Below are 20609 nucleotides of genomic sequence, written 5' to 3'. Positions count from 1 at the left end.
TGATCTGGTGATGTCATGCGCTGTGAACTTTCTGTTAATATTGCCTGGCAACTGATTTGTAACCAGATCAATCAGAATACACAAAATATTAGTGCCAACATCACAAATAAAATGGCGTCTCTGTAAAACATTTACTTTAAAACATTATTATTAATGTAGTTAAACAAAATGAACTGATTGTGTTTCTTGACCTCTTAAACCCAAATAACAAAGCCTTGGTGATTTTAAGAGCCAAGGAATAACTGCAAAAAATTAAAATACAACTCAGATCATGACAGTCACCACTCTTTGATGCCATGATGTGATGAAAGCTACCTTAACCCATTGAAAATAGAGTATCATAAAGTAATAAAGTAGCTGGTTAACTGTTAATTTCCTAATTATTTGCATAACATTATTAACTGGCACATGGCTTAGAAACAAAACCTTTAACATTTTCTCCAAATAAAATCATTAGTAAATGTAAACTGAGACCTGGCTGACAGTCTTAACACTTTCTTCCCAGTGTCTCCTTTTGTGTCCGTCTTCACTGAACTCTTACCTGTAGAGAGTATTAGCACCTCTAAATGTTTTATTCTTCAGCACAGTGTCAAAGCAGGTAGTGCTACTGGCCCAGCTTTGATTCCTCTGCCTTGATGTCTGGCCGAGCAGAATGCACTGTACATGTTCTCCTCGGGTATGTGTTGTCTTTCTTCCTGTTACTCATAATTCCAACCCAAAACTCAAGTGAGATTAAATAGTCCCATGTGACTGTATGTGTGAGTGGTATCTGTAGTGGAGTCGGTCCATTCCTATTTTGCATCATTTTCAGGGATCTTGAATTGAATTAAACAGGATAAAGATTATTTGCTTTGTAAAGAAATTATGCAATCCATGACTGTATAATGGGGGCACCGTGGTGCAGTGGTCAGCCCTACAGCTCCAGGAGACTTCAGATCCAACAACAACAACAACATTTATTTATATAGAACATTTTCATACAAAATGTAGCTCAAAGTGCTTTTCATAATGAAGAAAATAAAATAAAAGACAAAATAAGAAATTATAATAAGACAACATTAGTTAACATAGAAAAGGAGTAAGGTCCGATGGCCAGGGTGGACAGAAAAAAACAAAAAAAACTCCAGATGGCTGGAGAAAAAAATAAAATCTGCAGGGGTTCCAGGCCATGGGACCGCCCGGTCCCCTCTGGGCATTCTACCTAACATAAATGAAATTGTCCTCTTTGTAGTTAGGGTTCTCACGGAGTCACTTGATGTTGATGGTCATACAGACTTCTGGCTTGTAATCCATCCATCATTGTTGGAACATCACGGTGCTTTGAGTAGATGGTGGTGGCACAAGTCACCACCAATAGGATACCGGAAAAGAAAACAGAAGAGAGAGTAGGGGTTAGTACAGATTTTAGAGCCACCATGAATAGTTATTATAATGAGTTGGACCTACAGAGTATCAGGATTTTAATTACAGTGAAGTTATGAGAAGGCCATGTTAAAGTAATGTGTTTTCAGCAGTTTTTTTAAAGTGCTCCACCGTATCAGCCCGGCGAATTACTATCGGCAGGCTATTCCAGATTTTAGGTGCATAACAGCAGAAGGCCGCCTCACCACTTCTTTTAAGTTTTGTTCTTGGAATTCTAAGGAGATACTCATTTGAGGATCTAAGGTTACGATTTGGAATATGAGGTGTCAGACATTCCGATATATAAGATGGGGCGAGATTATTTAAGGCTTTATAAACCATGAGCAAAATTTTAAAGTCAATCCTGAATGACACAGGTAACCAGTGTAGTGACATGAAATCCCAGTTTGCCCTTGCTGAGTTTCCTTGTTGTCCACTGGTCTGTGTATGTTTTTTCTGGGTGCTCCAGATTTTCTTCTTATATCATAAATGCATACTTGTTGTCTTGTGCTTCTTCCACTTCATCTTTTCCCACTTCTCTGTGGGATTAATTTTGTATTAACTGGTGATCTCAGTTTGCCTGCCTTTTGCCTAAGGCTGCCAGGTTGAATTCAAGCCTCCCACAACTCTGAATTGGATTACCCATTTCTGAAAGTGAGAGGGCGGATGACTAAATATATCTAATAAATAACAGCAGAACAGAGAAACAAAGGGTTGGATAACATAGGGTCACAATATAAAGTATCAAAATCTATAAAATGAGGCGATATGAGTCTTGGAACCATTCACAGTCATGCATGACAGTCTTCAAAATGGCACCCTAACTAGACTCTTTGTATGCACTTTACTTTACTAACCACATTTTCTTTGAGGTTTCTGCTGCTCCCTTTTGTTATAAACAGGTAACCTGATTTTTTTTTTTTTTCTTCCAGTTCCCCCCTTTCACCATCAGTTTACAAAGCCAGATGTTATTTGATTCAGTGGTGGTCATTGTGGTTTTAACTTAATTTAAACAGGCTCTTTTATGCACAAAATACAAACCACATCATCAGGCTAATACCTGTAATAACATTAAGAGGATATTTAAAAGCAAACAGGATTATAATCAGGACTGTTAAGACACCGCATTGCAAGGTTCCTGAACTGAGCCGAATTATAAACATCCTGGTTTTAGTTGTTCTGACTTTGTCCTGTAAGTTCAGCTGCAGGTGTGAGTGTGGAACACAAAATGTCCGAGGGATGTCAAGCATTGATCAAGAATAACACATATTTTGAACCACACAGCTAAAAATTTCTATATATTAAGTGTGGGATTTACTGCGGAGAGAGGAGGATTACAGGGTTTAATGAGATGTGTTTCTTTGAGCCAGGCAGCCCACATGACAGCAGGAAGTTGAACTGTTATGCCTGGGTGGCTCCTGTTCATTTATTGGAGCGATCACACAGGCTGTTTCTTGACTGCAAATACATTCACAAAATATAAACAATACACACCATATACAAATACACTTATATCCTACATATAACATGATCATAGGAAGATATTAAATGAATCAACAGTACAAAGCTCTCTTGGTAGGGGTGATGTATTTCAGCATTGTAAGCCTATTGGTGTGCCGCCTAACTCCTTCACTTTTAAACAGCAGTTTTTGCATTGTTAATGTGACAGTCGCTTGATGTCTCTCTTGGGGTTTAGGAACAAAATTTTGCTTTGAAGCCAGAATCATTCATTTTTTATATTCTTAGTTTGCATGCTGCCTAATGCCTTTTAATTTTTTAGATGTAGCATCTCAGCATTTTTTGAGTCATAAATAAAAATGAACCTCCGATTGAATAACATGCACATCACTCTGAAAAAGTATTTGCCTCTGTCTGAATTCCTTCAAGTGTTTGGATATTAACGAAAAACTTAACATTAGATGAAAAGAACCCAAAATGCGTACTTATTTAATTAATTTATTGAAGAGCTTTTGTAATACATTAATATGTGAAAAACAAATTACTTCTTGTGCTCGACAACAGGTTATGAAGATTTCAATGGCAATAACTGCTGTGGGCATTTTAGTGGTATTTCGACCCCCCTCTTAAAGCCCAAATGCTTACTTTTTGTAATTTAATAATTATTTCATTTTCCTTTTAGATGCCATTTACAGTGCTTTGTCATTCTCTTTTGTGTACAGTTCCGTGCCATCCATTTTATTTATGCCAGCAGGCATACTACCTACACTTCAGAACAGGTTATCCATCTGAAGCATAGCATGTTTGGGTCCAGCCAGTACTTGGACGGGAGACCAGCTAAGAAAGCTTGGATTGCTGCTGGATTAGGTGTTGGTGAGGCCAGCAGGGGACGGCTACCCTGTGGTCTGAATGTGGATCTCTATGCCCCAGTGATGGGGACACTGTGCTGTAAAAAATTGCACAATTCTTTGGATGAGATGTAAAACTGATGTCCTGACTCTCTGTGGTCATAAAAAATCCCTGGGCACCCTTCATAAAGAGTAGGGTGTATCCCGATGTCCAGGCTAAATTTCCTTCCATGCCCTAATCATTCTGGCCCCCCAATCATCCCCCTGTCTCTAACTGAATATCTGTCTCACCACTTCACCACTTAACAGCTAATGGGTGGTACAGTAAGGATACCAGTGCAAAAATGGCTACCATCGCATTATCTAAGTGGATGCTGCACATTACCTTGAAAAATCTCCTCACTATCTATCTATCTAACCCACTGAGCTAAGGAACGCCTTTTACAGTTTAAGTGCCTAGCACCATCATCAGGGGCGAAGTTTTGCTAGAAGCACATCACACATTAGGCATTGTTAGATTCTCTCCCAATTAAATTTACATTCCGTGGTGGGTGGCACTCCTGATCCTGACACCGTTATAAGCAGGATAAAGTTTACACTGAGCCCTTGTGAATGAGCGGCGGTCTTCATTCTTTCAGCCCTGACAATAACAGGACACACAAGTAACTTAACTGTTTTAACTAAAGAAGGTCTCCAATAGCCTGGGTGGCTAACATTATTGTTGTCTGTGAGGTGGTGCTGTCACTCAATGGTCCTTTGCTTGCACTTCAAACACTGTCACTATAAATGAATATTTGTATACAGAATGTATACCATACAAATAAGTTGATGTTTCCTTTTACAATATATTTTTGAAGATGTTTCAGTAAGAATTGCTGTACTGTTAAAGCCCTTTAAAGATTTTACTGTCATTTTAAATGAGAGGTGGCACCAAATGCTTTGTAGATTCAGTCAGTTGGCTTGACATTAGTAAATGTGATGCAATTAAAGAATAAAATACTAAAATTATCATACCAGACAGACAGTCTGGGCAGCCATGGACGGGGTGTTATTTTTCTTTAGGCTCCTCTAAGCAGACAAGCACCGGCAATGATGCTCTCTGCTGCCTGCCTACCTGGCGGCCTGTGTCAATCGCAATGACTAGGCTTTCTTAAGGGCATCTTTCCTCTCAGTTCCAGACATGAAAAAAACAAACAATTTCTCTAACCACCATATTCAAAATATGCCCTTCTCTTTCAATGAAGTCTTTGATGAAAAAACACTGTTAAATAAAAATATACATGAGCACTAACATTAAATTCTACTTGGTTTTTGTGGATTAATAAACAATTCTGTAGGAACTACATACGTTTTTGAGTTTTGTGTTCATTTTATGGTAATAACAGAACCAAATTCAGACAGGGGTTCTCAACGTCGGTCCTGGGGACCCCCTGTCGCTGCAGGTTTTTGTTCCAACCAGCTTCTGTTTTTAATTGAACTCTTGGGCTAATTAAATTAACTGATATTTCCCAAGTTCTGTGTAAGGAACAATATATTAATTAGAAAACTAAGTTTGCTAAAAAATATATATAGATATTAAAATGTACCAAGCAGTTATATAGGAATAATGTATTTTTTTCTTTTTAACACTATTTTTATCTTGATTTTCATTTTACTTTTCTAGGTGTTCTAATTGTTTAATTAATCCATTATTTACTAATTAGTGAGTCTGACTCTAAAGTAGTTGCAGCCTTTGATTATTCAGTGTTGTTTGCCTGTGTGTTTGCTCTGCTTGTTTTAAGTTGTCATTATTAAGATACAATGAAAGGGGAAAAACTGCACAGAGAAAGGGCAAAATATAATGAAATCAACAAAAGAGAGTTAAACATTTAAATCTAGAGCAAAAGCAGAAATATTTAGAAATGTCTTATAAATGTAAAAATCATGCTGCTATGCTTTTCTCAATGTCGAATAAAAGAAAAAAAAACAAAAAACAGCTAATTAAATGAGGGCCGTGTTTAGGTCAGGTCTGAAGATCCAGGTCCTCTGAAGGAGCAGCTTCTTCTCTGGGATGGAGTAAAAAGTCATGTTAGAATTGTGGCCTGCAGCTTTGCTTTTATTATCGTGACTGAAATGATATCATTCAACCATCCTAGACCCATTCATCCCATTTCTGTAATGGTGTGGTAGGCTGTGTCACTGGGTTTAGTTTTAATGAGCTATAGAGCTATTTAGAGATAAACTTTTTCTATTTTATAGATAGTTTTACGAACGTACCTTATCGGCTTTGAAGTGGAGCAATGCAAGGCACCTGTAAGGAAAGCTGCACGATGTCGAACCTCGGGAGACTACACACAGGCAGAAGAGTGCAAGTGCTGTTGCTGTGAAGGAGTTGCATTGTAGTTGTTGATGGGAAGAGTGCAGGTTTAGTTTCCTGCAAAGTAGGGAAAAGAACATGAGTGAGATGAGGGCCCAGAGAGAAGGTGCAGATAAATAGTTACTTTAACAAATTAGAATGATGTTAGAGTGTCATGCTGCTTGAAGTACGCAGAGTATACTCCTGTTAATGGCAATTCAAGGGTTGACTGCTGGGACTGTTTGGAGAAAACAATGCAACAGACACTATAGGTCGTGTTTTCACCTTTCATTTCTCATTTAGTAGTAACCTTCTGATTTACCTGTGAGAGAGAAGCTCATGCAGTGCTGTGATGGTAAGTCCATTTGCTCCTTTAAATGCTGCGTAGTAACTTTCTGATGAGCCTCAGAAAGAGAGAAGGTTGTGTGGTGTCAATTGAGAAGGAGACCTCTGAGGTAAATGTTTCAGTCAAGTGTTCTGAGTTTTTAAAATGGTGGAATATTTTTATGTATGTGTAAAGTCTTAATTTTTTGAAGATCTCTCATTCTAGAGATACTTTCAGGAAGAAAGGGGGAAAAGAATCTATATATTTTAATTACTTATTAATTTTGGTATTTTATTTTTGAAGTGTCATTGCCTGATAATTGACACAATAATGTGATTTTTGCATTGGTTTTTACAACCAGTTCTTTTTTTGTCTTTTCTACATCATCTGTGTATATGCCTCTGTCTATCACCCTCATTTATCTTCAGTTAAGGCAGTGGTTCTCAAACTGTGGGGTGCGAAGTAACAAAAAGTGGGGCACAAAGGTGTGAAAAAAAAGAAAATAAAAATTCAAAATATGAAAAATACATCAATTGAAACCAAAACAAATTAACTTAAACTACATTCTGATACTAGAAAAATAAATATAGAGTCAGATAAATGTCAATAAAAGTTAAGTAGGTATAATGAAATATGCATCTATGAAATATTAATTAAAAAAGAACACATTGATATTAGTGGGCTCCTTTCAAAAAAACATTAGGGGGGGCGCAATTAAAACTGTTATGAAAAACTCGGGTCGTAAATACTTAAAGGTTGAGAAACACTGAGTTAAGGAACTGTAGGTTAACCCAAGTGAATCGGGCTGAAGTCCTTGGAGAATGGGGTGTCACACATGGTGTTATTGAGTAAGTGTTCCATTCCTTTCCATTATCCAACCCGCTATATCCAAACTACAGGGTCACGGGGGTCTGCTGGAGCCAATCCCAGCCAACACAGGGCGCAAGGCAGGAAATAAACCCCGGGCAGGGCACCAGCCCACCGCAGGGCGCACACACACACACGCACACAAGCACACACTAGGGACAATTTAGAATTGCCAATGCAATGCACCAATGCATCGCCAATGCACCTAACCTACATGTCTTTGGACTGTGGGAGGAAACCCATGCAAACACGGGGAGAACATGCAAACTCCACGCAGGGAGGACCCGGGAAGCTACCCACTGCACCACCTTGCCGCCCTTGAGTAAGAGTAACATATCAAAATACTTGAATCCCATGTTATTTGAAATATTGAACTATTGAATTGAATAATGTTAATTTTTGCTATGTGTAGATTGTTTGCACAGGCTTTGGGACAAAGCGTGAAAACAATGAGGAATGACTTAAGAACATTTATGTTAGGTAGAATGCATAGTGGGATCCTGGTGGTCTTTTGGCCTTGGCACCTGAGAATTTTTTTTTCTTTTTTCTACAGCTTAACTGCAGTTTTTTCTGACCTTATTTTCATTTTTAGAGACATAATATATGATATTATGTAGAAGGACTCTACTTTTCTACTAATTATGTACAAAGTATCTTTGTTATGTAAGTTTGTAATATATTTTTTCATTATTATTTTTGCCTAATTTCATTTTTTCTTTTCTTGTTACTATTTGTCAGACATCTTGTAAAGCACTTTGAGTGACATCCTGTGCATGAAAATGTGCTGCAGAAATAAATGTTGCTGTTGTGTTGTTACCTCACATCTGTTAGGTGAATGGACACACATTTCTAGTGTATGTGGAGTACACTGATGTCTAAACTGATTTCATTCATATTTTAGTAGCACAGATTCTTCTCTAGGAAAGCCGGATGGACAGTTGTTGCATCCAAGTGCACAGTGGCTGTGGCAGCAGAAGGGCAGTATTGCCACCCGGGAGAGCAGTGCCAGCAAGTGATGACCAAAAGCAGTTTTTGCTCTGTCACTTGTCACTTTTACATTTTTTAGGAAGTAACAATTATTTATTGATGTTAAAACTGCATAATCCAATTTTTAAAATGTGTTTATTATTCAGAAATGTATAAAACTGCCTTGTCATCCATTTTCTCAGCATGTTTTTGAAGTACTGTTTTATCCTTCCCTCCTTTTTTCACTCTGGCTTTAAAGTACTTCCAACAAGAAACGCCGTTTATAATTATAAAGTTGATGCAGAATAATAATTGATTGTTGTGGTTCATCTGTTTCTCTTAAGAGCACCTACCCTTTAAAGATTTAAAAGCAAAGTTATGTCTCAGAATAAATGCATCATTGAGCTGTTATGGTCTATAAGCTCTTGTCATATATTAAAGCAATGAGTGTTTTTGAGTACTTAATATAATTTGTCTTGTAGTTAAACAAATACTTGATATGATATTAGATCAAATGGATCCATTCACCATTTTCATATCTTCTAATCCAGTCTGCAAGTTTTAATTTTTAAAAAGAGGTCACACATAGGAGCTGTCAGCCTTTATCTTTAACTGCACTTTTCACTTATTTCTTTTGGATTGCTATTTAATTTCCCCTTTGTAAGTGTTTAAAACATTATCATTAAACCAAACCCTCCATTCGGTACCATTTTAGAAATTATTTGATCGAAATCTCCAATGAACCCAATAAAGCACCATCTAGTCACCCTTGTAAGTTCTTACATTGCTTTTTACCCCTTGCGTTTTACCATCTTTAGTTAAATCATGCCACCCCACGTGATATTTGTTAATTTTATTCTTTCTCCTACATTTTTGAAGTATAAAGTCAGCCAGCAAATCTGACATGTATTCTGGCAGCCAAATAAAATTGGTACCCATTATACCAGTAATCGTCCTGGGTATGACGTTAATCTGCATCCAGCCCTGCATGTATGCCCTCCAACCGGGGGGTTGGTGGCAGAATTGGCACTCCAGCCACCATAAGAAACCTCACACTGTTCCATTCCATCTGAACTAATGTGGTGCTGCGGTGTCACCTGCTACATGGCTGCACTTAGGTTATAATCTGGGTTCCTGCGTTGGTTTGTCATGTGGTGGGTACAGCAATGTGCTGTATCAGCGTGTGCTGCTAACCTCTCTCTTCTCTCTCTATAGCAGTAATCAAGGCAAGCACTTCTATCAAGCATCAGTCTAACTCAGACAGCACTGTGTTTTATCCTGCATAATAAATCTACCTATCAGGAAAGTCCAACCATCCTTTTTATTGTTTGCAGTGCACTATTTCCATTACAGAGTCCTATCCTCTATTTCTCCTTTCATTATATGTCTCAGATATGAAGAAGTGGGGAGTGAGGCTTCCAAAATGGCCATAAAGCAGGCCAGGAAATTCACTGGTAACCCCAGAAGAGACCCTCCAAGCCAGTCAGTCTCGCCCAGTTGCTTTCTTTAGGCTTTGGGCTGTACATGCCTTTAAACAGGAAGCAGGCTTTTCAAATTCCAAAATATGGAAGAAGTCACAAACTTTACAGAAATGTCTCATGTGACAGATGGGGGCGCTGTCGTCCCCTTGAACCCTCAGATCAGATGGCAGACACCAGGTAAAAGTCCAATAATTATTTTTATTAACGTAATAATGTGCACAAATCTCCCTCCACTCCACTATACTCATACACAATAACAAATCAATAATCAATACACAATAATCCTCCTCTCCCAGACGCATTGTCACTCTGCCACCCGACTCAGCTCCCACATCTGGGATCTCCCACAGTCTTTTATAGTCCATGACCTGGAAGATCTTCTGATCTCTCAGGTCATGTGATTACTCAGCACTTCCGGGTCAGGTGAAAACTCCTTTTCTTCGTCAGCCCGAAAGCACTTTATTTCTTCCGTCCTTGTGACATGGAAGTACTTCCAGGCTATATGGAAAATCAACATCTCGGTGCCTCCCTGCAGTTATGCCAACCCTCGACTGAGTTATTTGTTCGTGGCATGCCATCAGCAGTTATGACAGTTATAACCTAGCACATAATGTGTACATAATGCGCACGTACGCGTCCCACTCTATTGGCCTCTCTCGCAATTTTGTTGTGGCGAATTTGTTGGCGCGCATTTGTCGAAAACCAGTTAGCGAGTTTGTCGGCGCTCATTTTTCTGTCGTGGTTTTGTCGGTGAACCTGGATACGAGCTCTAGTGTGTTTCAAGAGTTTTAATTCTGTTCAAACCTTTACACAGTGCTTCAAACCACAGAATTTAGCCATGCAGCACTGCACCCATCTCTCCTCCGCTACTTCAGCAAGCTTTGTATTCCCCCTCCTGACTGAGGCTACCCTGCTAAAGCAGGCTGCTCCTTTTATATAAAACCTTGGCGTACCTCCAATGACCTGAGACTATGGCACAGGGATATTTGTGAGTCTGCCTGAAGCCCCACAAAGTAGAACTCTCTAGTCCCTTCAGCGCCCCCTGGCACTCACACAACACAACAAGATCTGACCCAAAGAAATAAAGTTCCCATTATGCCCTGTGGGTATCGGTAGTGGTACCATAACCCAGGGGAGCTAGCACCTAGTGTGTTGGGGGCGACGATGACGCAAATACATTGTCTTCCCCTGTCCTTTATTCACAATTTGCCTCCTGGTTATGTAAGGATCCCAGTTTGGCTCCAGCTGGGATGCCAGTCTCAGCGTGACGACACTAACAACAGATTAAAAGTCTTTGACAAACATCTGAATAAGAGCAATGTATATAGATACTGCAGTTAATGAATATGAATATCTTATCATCTCCATGGTGGACCTGCTGGAAGTTTATGTACATAAGAAATCTTTGTTACACAGAAGAGCACACAGAAAATTTACTTTTACCAAAAATGAAATCAATCTCACTATCCACGGTCCTTCTTCGTAATGCCGTTGGGTTATTTGTTGAATATGAAAATTGGAATGCTTTGGACAGGAGATCCAAAATGTTGTGTAATGGCATATTTACATGGGCATGTAACATGTGGTGCTTTCTTCACAAGTCTAAAAAAAGAAATGCCCTGAGTAATTCATGAGATTACCACTTGTGTGTCTTTTCACCTAGAAAGTCTGTGTTCTGTTTATTTTCTTTAATCAATGACTCGATTAAATTAAGTGTGTTTGAATTTGTAGTTTCTTCCTCTATTGAATATCTTAAAACAAACCAATAATATGCTTAACCTAGTAGGCAAATACAATAGAATAAATTAACACACCAACACATTGCTTTGGAAACAAAACACATCATTTTACTGGAAGCTTACCAACAATATACAACACTGGATATATTTAGAAAGCAACACGGTCATTAGCAAAAGCAACATGAAAGCCATGATGAGAATGCTAAAAGCAAATGAAAAGTGAAAACACCATTTACAATTATTGCCTGTCTTTGTAAATATGCTATCTGCGCAAAACCAATTAATGACACAAAAACTCTAGAGGACTGTGTCATTGCTCAGGTTCGTTATGGCCTATAAACTAAATCAAGCACTTGTTCAAACCAAGCAAATGAAAATAAAATTAAAAACAAGCAACTGCTTTCCAGTGCTACTTGAAGACTCCAGCGTCCTCAGTGTGAATCCTGCGCCTGGTCACTCTCTGTGTGCCTGTCTTCCCTGTGCCTCCATGGCATTGTGTTATGTTGGAAATTCTGAATTGGCCTGATGTGATGGTGGGTGTTTACATACTTGGCCCTAGTAAAGAACTGGCACTCCATCAAGGATGGGATAGTCTTTTGGAAATCCACTATTCCTGAATTGAATCAACATGTCCTTTTTTTGGTCTTTTTGTATCAAGTGTGGGCTCCATGCATCTAGTCATCATCAAAATGATGAATATAATGTAGACAGTTGGGACAGAAGTCATCTGGTTATTTATTAATAAACTAATGAGCTAATTTTTCTAAACCCCTCATTCAAATATAGGGCTGAAAGTCAGAGCTTATCTCAGACGCATTGAGCACAAGAAAGCATCCCTGGATGGTGTGCCAGCTCAATACAGACAATATGCTGACACTGCATCACATACTCACCAGCCTGTTTAGAGTTGTTAGTCAGCCTAATCTGCCCCACATCTTTGCTGAAGTTTGTTTGATAATGTTTGAACAACTCATCCAAAATCTTTTCCACTCTTGATGCTTAACTAGAAGGCATTTAGGTGATTGCAGATATGGATGTCAGTTATGGATGATATGGTGTCCGGATATGTTGCATTCATTCCTTGTGGTATTTTTGAAAGAATTTGACTGTCATGCTGCAACATTCGATTTAAAAGTGATTGGAAGTTCCCAGCCCAGCACTCCATCTTCCCATGATTTGTAATCAGAGTGCCATCAATATCCTTAAGTGGTAAGAAGCAGGCATCATGGGTACCATATACTACCTTACGACTCTGACTGAATGCCTTCATATTGTGCTCCTCATGTCATTCAGTTTGACGTGTGTCTTCTACAGTACTCTTTGCTCAAGTGTAGACTGATTTCATTTGTGGTGTTTGTCTTCTTTTTGATCCATGCTAGGTTTGTGGAGTGCATGAGATCCAGCAAAAATTTAGCTTCTTCACTCCTACCATCAAACCAATCCTTGTGCTTAGACATTATAAACCCTCGAATTTGGCTTTTGTTTTACTTTGCAACCACTGAACAGTAGTGTGTTTTGTATCTATTTTTTGTTTATTAGTTTCCTGCATTGTTGATGAAGTTTGTGTGTTTTGCTTTCTGCCTATGAACATTTCAACATTTCTTTGGTGCTTTTGCAGATGTGTCAGTTGGTGACCTATTGATACATTCTTATTTCAGAGCAAGGGACCACAACAAAACTCTTATTGATTCTTTACTTAAAAAATGAAGGAAAACATATTTCTTTAATGAGTAATTTAGTTAGATGTTTTGACAATTAATCATTGCTTTCTCACCTTGAGAAGAAAGTGTGCCTGATTGTTTAACTCTTGCCTGTTCTATGGTTATGATTTCATTTTGTGCCTCTTCAACTTTTAAATGAAGTGTAAATAAATAAATAAGCCACATGCAACAAGCTCTGTTTTTTTATTTTGTTTTTTTTTTATCAAAGGTCTCCTGGCAGGTCACAGCTTGCCATGAAATCTTAGTGAGTTTAAAATTAAGAAAAACAATTAGAAATGTCATAGTTCTACCAAATATGAGGGGTGATTAAAATGATCTAATACACAAAAGCTCCAATAAACCAAGCAAGTTTTATTTTTCAATTAAACCCTATTGAAAACTAAAAAGCTTTTTACAACATTCACAAAGATTTTCTATACCACGCCAATAAAATGTTTTGACTTACTTATGCAACCACGCTTCTATACCTGCCTTGACATCATCATCAGTGACCAAATGAATCCCATGGAGGTATCTTTTCAGACTGAGGATCAAGTGGTAGTCACATAGGACAAGATCTGGAAAACAGAGTGGGTGTCGCATCTCAATGAATCCGCAGTTTTACAATCCGTGTAGTGACGACAGGGACTTTGTTGTGAAGCAGAAGGTGGGATGGTTGACAGCTTTCGGCACTAATTTGCTCTCAATGACTGCTGCATATGCCAAAGCAAATCCATTTGATGTTAACTAGTTATTTAGTCCTTGCTTCCATTCAGAAGTAGAGTAGGGCTTTTTGACCTGGGAGCCACACCTTTTAGTAAGCCCACCTCAAACACCCCCTTGCCATGCTTAATGCATGTCCAGCACATGACGCAAAAAAATTACAGGATTTAGCATGCAAACAATAAGAGCTGTTATGATATCAAGGGTGAATTACAGAGTAATGGGGATTGTAAAGAGAGTTTAGGCAGGGTGGAATGGGTGGAGAATAGTGACAGGAGTGATTTGTGACAGACAGGTATCAGCAAGAGTGAATGGGACGATCTACGGGATGGTAGTGAGACCAGCTATGTTATATGTGTTGGTGAAGGTGGCACTGACCAGAAAGCAGGAGACAGAGCTGGAGGTAGCAGAGTTAAAGATGCTAAGATTTGCATTGGGTGTGATGAGGGTGAACAAGATTAGAGATGAGTACATTAGACGGTCAGCTCAAGTTGGACGGTTGGGAGACAAAGTCAGAGAGGCGAGATTGTGTTGGTTTGGACATGTGCAGAGGAGAGATGCTGGGTATATTGGGAGAAGGATGCTAAGGATAGAGCTGCCAGGAAAAAGGAAGAGGAAGGCCTAAGAGAAGGTTTATAGTCTTTTTCTTCTTTGGACATTCCATCTCTCATTGCCTTGTCACTTTTTTCTTCTTTATGCATTTTGTCATACAGAGATGCCAGGTAAGAGAAAAGTAGGAAGGCCTAAGCGAAGGTTTATGGATGTGGTGAGAGAGGACATGCAGGTGATGAGTGTAACAGAACAAGATGCAGAGGACAGGAATATATGGAAGAAGATGATCCACTGTGGCGAACCCTAACAGGAGCAGCCGAAAGAAGAAGAAGAACATTGACCAGGCATTGTTGTCAGCTGGCTTGATGAAACTAAATGTCTGACTGGAATCAAAGTTTAAGTAAAGAGAGCTTGTTCTTGCTGTTTTAAACGTGAGATGTTCCATTTTCTAGGATAGAAAATAAGGGAATAGACTTGTGGTGTTGTGATGCAGAATTCTTTAAATAATATTGTGGGATATGGCCGGCCAATAACCCCAGGCCGCCAGATGGAGCCCTCCCTGCAACATGGAGATGCCCCAAATTCCAGCAGGGCCTCATGGACATTGGAGTCTTAATGCACAGCCCTGTGGGATACCATGGGGGCCGCCAGGGGTTGCTGCAGGGAGGCCCAGGGAGTGCTATTTGCCCTATAACCCTGAGGTACGTCTTTGTAACAGTGACAAAGAAAATGACGTACTTCCGGGATGAAGGAAAGGAGTTTTCACCTGACCTGGAAGTGTTAAGAATCACATGGACTGAGGGATCAGAAACACTTCCGGGTCAAGGACTATAAAAAGGACTGTGGGAGATCGCAGGGTTGAGCTGAGTCAGGTGGCAACATGTCTGGGAGTGGAGGATTATTGATTATTGTAGTGATTATTGCTTATTTATGAGTATTGTGGAGTGGAGGGTGCTTGGTGCACATTATTATTATAAAATAAAGTCATATTGGACTTTTATCTGGTGTCTGGAGTCTGATCAGAGAGTTCGAAGGAGCGATAGCGCCCCCTATCTGTCACAATATATATATTAAAATACAGACTTTATTATGTTACATTTGTGAGCCCCTCCAATTAGGGAGGCTCCTGCTGTCTCTGCCACTACTTCCTTTGCTTTGATTGTTCTTTGAACCCTGCGTCATAGTGATGTATTAAAGTTTCATCTTCACTTATTAAGTGCTTTTTAAATTTCTCCAAGTCCAAATTCATTGGCTTGAGATGATTGTAATATTGTAGGGTGTGATGCTTCATTTTAGGAGTCAGTGTTCTGGGACTCCAACATGCACAGACACTGGATACACTTACTCATAATTAATTCCTATGTTCTCACACGTCATCATTCTTTGATTCTCTGTTACAATTTGCTTTGTGCCAGCAACATCTTCTTCTGTTGTTGATTTTGATAGCAAGCCAATCCACTCCCATGACAAAGTGTTGCAGATCACCTTCTGACAGTGGATTAAGAAATTATTCAGACTCATTTATCTTATACAAATCTAATTGTTCCTCAATCCAGTAGACCCTTACATGAAAGAAGAACAGGCCTTCTTGTGATTCTTGTGTTATTTTAGGCCTGCTCCCCTTTTTTTGCTTCAAGGAGGAACATCTACAACAGATTCAGAAAGCATTCAGAGTCCTTCACTTTATAAACATTTTATTATTTTGTAGATTACATTATAAATGAATAAATTTGCCATTTGTATCCATCAGTCTACGCACACATAATGGTAAAGAGAAAACACGTTTTCAGAAAAATTAGCAAATTTATTTAAAATCAAAAACTGAAATTTCTAATTTCTGTAAGTATTCAGACCCTTTGTTGTGGCCCTCTGCTTTAATTATCCTTGAGGTGTGTCTAGAACTTGATTGAAGTCCACCTGTGGCAAACGGAATTGTTTGGCCATTGGTAAGGAAGACATCTGCCTGTGTATATGAGGTCCCACAATTCATTCTTCATTTCAGGACAAAAACAAAGCCATGGAGTCCAAGGAGCTCTCTGTAGACCTCAGCAAGCAAGATGGAAAAGCATAGATTAGGGCAAGGGTATATGGCCATTTGTAAAGTTTTGAGTTTCCCTAGGAGCACAGTAGCCTCAATTATTGTGAAATGGAATAAGTTTGGAATCACCAGGACTCTTTCTTGAGGTGTCCATTTGGCCAAATTCAGCAAACATGCAAGAAGGCCCTTGATCAAGAACCCAATGGTTGCTCAAACAGAGCCTCAGAAATCCTCTTTTGAGAGAGGAGAGTCTGCCAGAAGCCAACCATCCCATAAACACTTTTTCAATCGGGCCTTTATGGCAGAGTGGCTGGATAAATAGCACTTTCGAGTAAAAGCAATATGACAGCCTGCTTGGAATTTCTCAAATGACATTTCAAACACTGTCAACACATAAGGATATTATTCTCTGTTCTGATGAAACAAAATTTGAATTCTTTGGGCAGAACTCCAAGCACTTTGCCTGATGAAGAGCAGGCAGGCAGTGTTTATCCCTCGTCTAATACCATCCCTATAATGAAGCATGTTGGTGGTCACATCATGCTATGGGGATTCTTCTCAGCAGCACAGACAGGAAACTAGTCAGAACTGAGGTTAGGATAATTGCAGGCAAATACTGAGAGGTCCTTGAAGTAAGTCTGCTCCAGAGCTCATATGAACTTAGACTGGGGTGACAATACACCTTTCAGCACGACGATAATCCAAACCATGAAGCCAAGACAACACTCCTTGAGTGTCCTTGAGTGGGCCAGCCAAAATCCAGAGTTAAACCCCATGGAACATCTATGGAGAGACCTAAAGATGACAGTTCACAGACGCTTCCCATCCAATCTAACAGAGCCTGAGAGGATCTGCCAGGAAGAATAGGATAAGCCACCCAAATCCACATGTGCAAAGCTTGTAGAGACTTCCCCAAGAAATCCAAAGCTGTATTTGCTGACAAAGAGACTTCTATAAAGTTTTAAGAATTAAGAATTAAGGGTCTAGATACTTATATGAATGACAGATTTTACTTTTTAATAAACTTGTTTACTGTTCCGGAGACTTGCTTTCACTTTGTCATTATGGGTTATTGAGTGTAGATTGAGGGGCAAAAATGGCATTTTTATCAATTTAAAATTAAATCTACAATGCCAGAAAGTGTACAGAAAGTGAAGGGGTCTAAATATTTTCTAAATCCACTGTAAGCTAGAAAAGAGTGACTATATAGGGTAAACATTTCAAATGTTAGAAATGCAGTGAACAATATTTGAGTCTGCCATGTTCAGCATCCATTTGGGTTTGGTTCAGAAACAACTCTAGCATAAATTTTAGAAATTTGTAATGTAAATATTTTATTATAGAGGGGATCAACTTTGGACTCTTACAAAATCAGAACAGTAGAATATGCTTTTCAGGTTTAGGCTTAAAAACTTTATTTATAAAACTCTATATTAGAAACAACAATAATAAGTCAGTAAACAAATTCAGTCTTGAAGAAACATGGCCAGTGCTGATGTGAGGATTTTAAACCACATAATATCTACATACTGTATACATACTGTACTGGAGTTTTAAGGTTGGTTGTTTGATTATAGCACTGCAATGGACTGGCACCCTTTCCAGGGTTTGTTCCTGCCTTGTGCCCTATGCTAGCTGGGATAGACTTCAGCAGACCCCTACAACCCTGTTCAAGAGTGAGTGGGTTAGAAAATGACTGACTGACTGTTTCATTATATGTCCTCACAACATAAAGACATTTGACTGCTACTGACAATATGGGCTTCCTGCTGCCATTTCATTTTATTGCTAAATGACAGAATCTCATTATTTCGCACCTCCTTCGATTTTTGTCATAGCAGTGAATGTTCATTTAAAGTAACATTCAACAGCTCCAGATTAATGCTCACATTTCAGCTTTCTTGTGTGAAAAGTAGCTGCCATTATACTGTCTCTGCGTAAAAATAGCTTCTTTCACAGAACTTCACACAGAAGCTGTAGTCATGAAATTGCTTTCATGGTGCCGAGTATTTTCGGAGTGTTTGTTTTCCTATTAAAAACTTTTGTTTAAAAAAAGGGGGTCGGGAGACATTTAAAGTCTCCAACTAGCTGTCAAAATGATTTAGTGATCTGACAAAAAAATTCCCCCAAAAAATTCAAAAACCTGTTTTTCTTTTTGCACTCTCTCACTCTAAATATGAAACGGAGGCACATTTAACACTTTTCTTTACCTGATTCCACTTTCTGCCAATGTAAACACACAGGCTCAAAGCCCTTAATAAAACACAGCAGAGGAAAAACATTTATTCTATTCAATTTTTTGTTTAACACAAGGCCATTTTTGTCAAAAGATTTATGAAAGGTTTAAAATGTATGTACAATTACCAAATAAAATAAATACATTTTTCTGCTAAAAAAGGACATTTATCATATTTTCTGGAAATCCATTTTGTATATGCCATACTGGTTAGTGGTCTTTGAATGGCTTATTCATATTCTCATGTTATGCAGATTTGCTAATATTATGCTAAAGTTATTGATTTGTATCCTTGTGAAATAAAAAGTATAGAAATGTTTTGGATGTTAAAATACCAGTTGACCACACTTGAACAATATAGCAGCACCCAGACATTTTAATGAGCTTATGAGGATAGCACATAGCCTGCCTGAGGAGGGATTTGGACCTTAGAACAGCAGATTTATATCAAAACACAACAACAAGAAGAGCTCAAAATACAAAGAAACAGAACACAACAAGATCCTTCTGCCCTAACAGACCTTGCTCTCAATGCTGGAACATCTGTCTGATTATTGGCATGGTGTCTCCTGCACCACACCTACAGCAGCACTCTGTTCTAAACTCCCTTCTTTCTCTTTCATACCCTTCACCATAAACAAGTCTTCACCGAAACAATTCTCCAGCCTAAAACTTTGTCGTGAGCCTTTCCTTTTCTCTGCCTGTTAGCTCTGGTGCTTTGAACCCCCAGGAGCCCTAAAGGGAACCAATCTTTGAAACAGCTGTCCAGATGTAATATTTTAAAGGAGCATCTCATCCTAGTCTGGGACTGTGTGAAGCCCATAATCTAATGGACAAGAGATCACTGGTCTTTAAATTACCAACAACTTGAAATCTACAGAAGCCATGCATGAACCTGCGAGGCAGGAGGTGATGCCCCCTCTCTCTGTTCCAAACTAGACAGCATGGCACCATACCATGCTTGGCCTTTAGTGTTCTAGGGTAGCGCATTCCAAACGTTTTCCATGGTGAGTCCCCAAGGGCTTTCAAATATCTGACTGACATCCAAGCATAATATAAATGCATATCTGCATGTGTAGCTAGATTTTAAGAGAGTAGAGAAAAAAAATGTTTGCATTTGCAAACAATTTTTAATGAAATATCTAATAGAGTCAGTGCAGTGGTTCTTAAGTTTTTTATTTTCTTGTGACCTAATTTTGCCTATTGTGTGTCTTCATGACCCATAATCGTCATGTATCAACAGCTGATTATCATTGCATTCCTCCATGAAGAGTCGCTGCCAGTCATAATCTGTTCCCCTTGGAGAGTCCCTGCCAATTGTTGTTGGGGGGCCCACATTGGAGAATCACCAATGACTGCAGTCCGTTAGGGTCGGTTTCACCCTTGTAAGTGGCGACCCAACGCAAGTCTTTCCCCAAACTGTTCACAACTCTTTTTCCTTCAGTACAATTGTACTTCACGACTCAGTACGACCCAATGTAAGACATCACGTAACCCAAAATAGGTGGTGACCCATAGTTAAAGAAACACTGAATTAGTGAGTCAGATCCGACTGGTGAGCTTATCAGATTTCTTTAATGTGAAGTCAAATGTGAGGTAAGTCATTTAGCTACCTCAGCCAACACATAGTTGTCTAAAGGCCATGTCACACTAGATGAGTTTTGCAGTGATTTTCAGTCATAGCCTTCATTTATATGTTATTAGAGAGTCAGAAGCAATCATCGGAGCACGCCTGTGAGGTTCACTTGTCTAGTCTGACATACCCAGTGAATAACTCCAACTATTCTATGACTCACTCCGACAAAATCACAGGCGTAGTGGTGGGCTCTGTGTGCATGACAGTTGACAACCAATGAATGGTCATTCGTAAGTACAAAGCATATAATGCAGTAACAACAAATAAGGAACACTGTTTTTTTGTACCCCACAAACGGAAGAGA

The sequence above is a fragment of the Polypterus senegalus genome, chromosome 17 (genome assembly GCF_016835505.1).
Source record: "Polypterus senegalus isolate Bchr_013 chromosome 17, ASM1683550v1, whole genome shotgun sequence".
NCBI lineage: Eukaryota > Metazoa > Chordata > Cladistia > Polypteriformes > Polypteridae > Polypterus > Polypterus senegalus.
Note: the sequence above shows the minus strand (reverse complement) of the source record.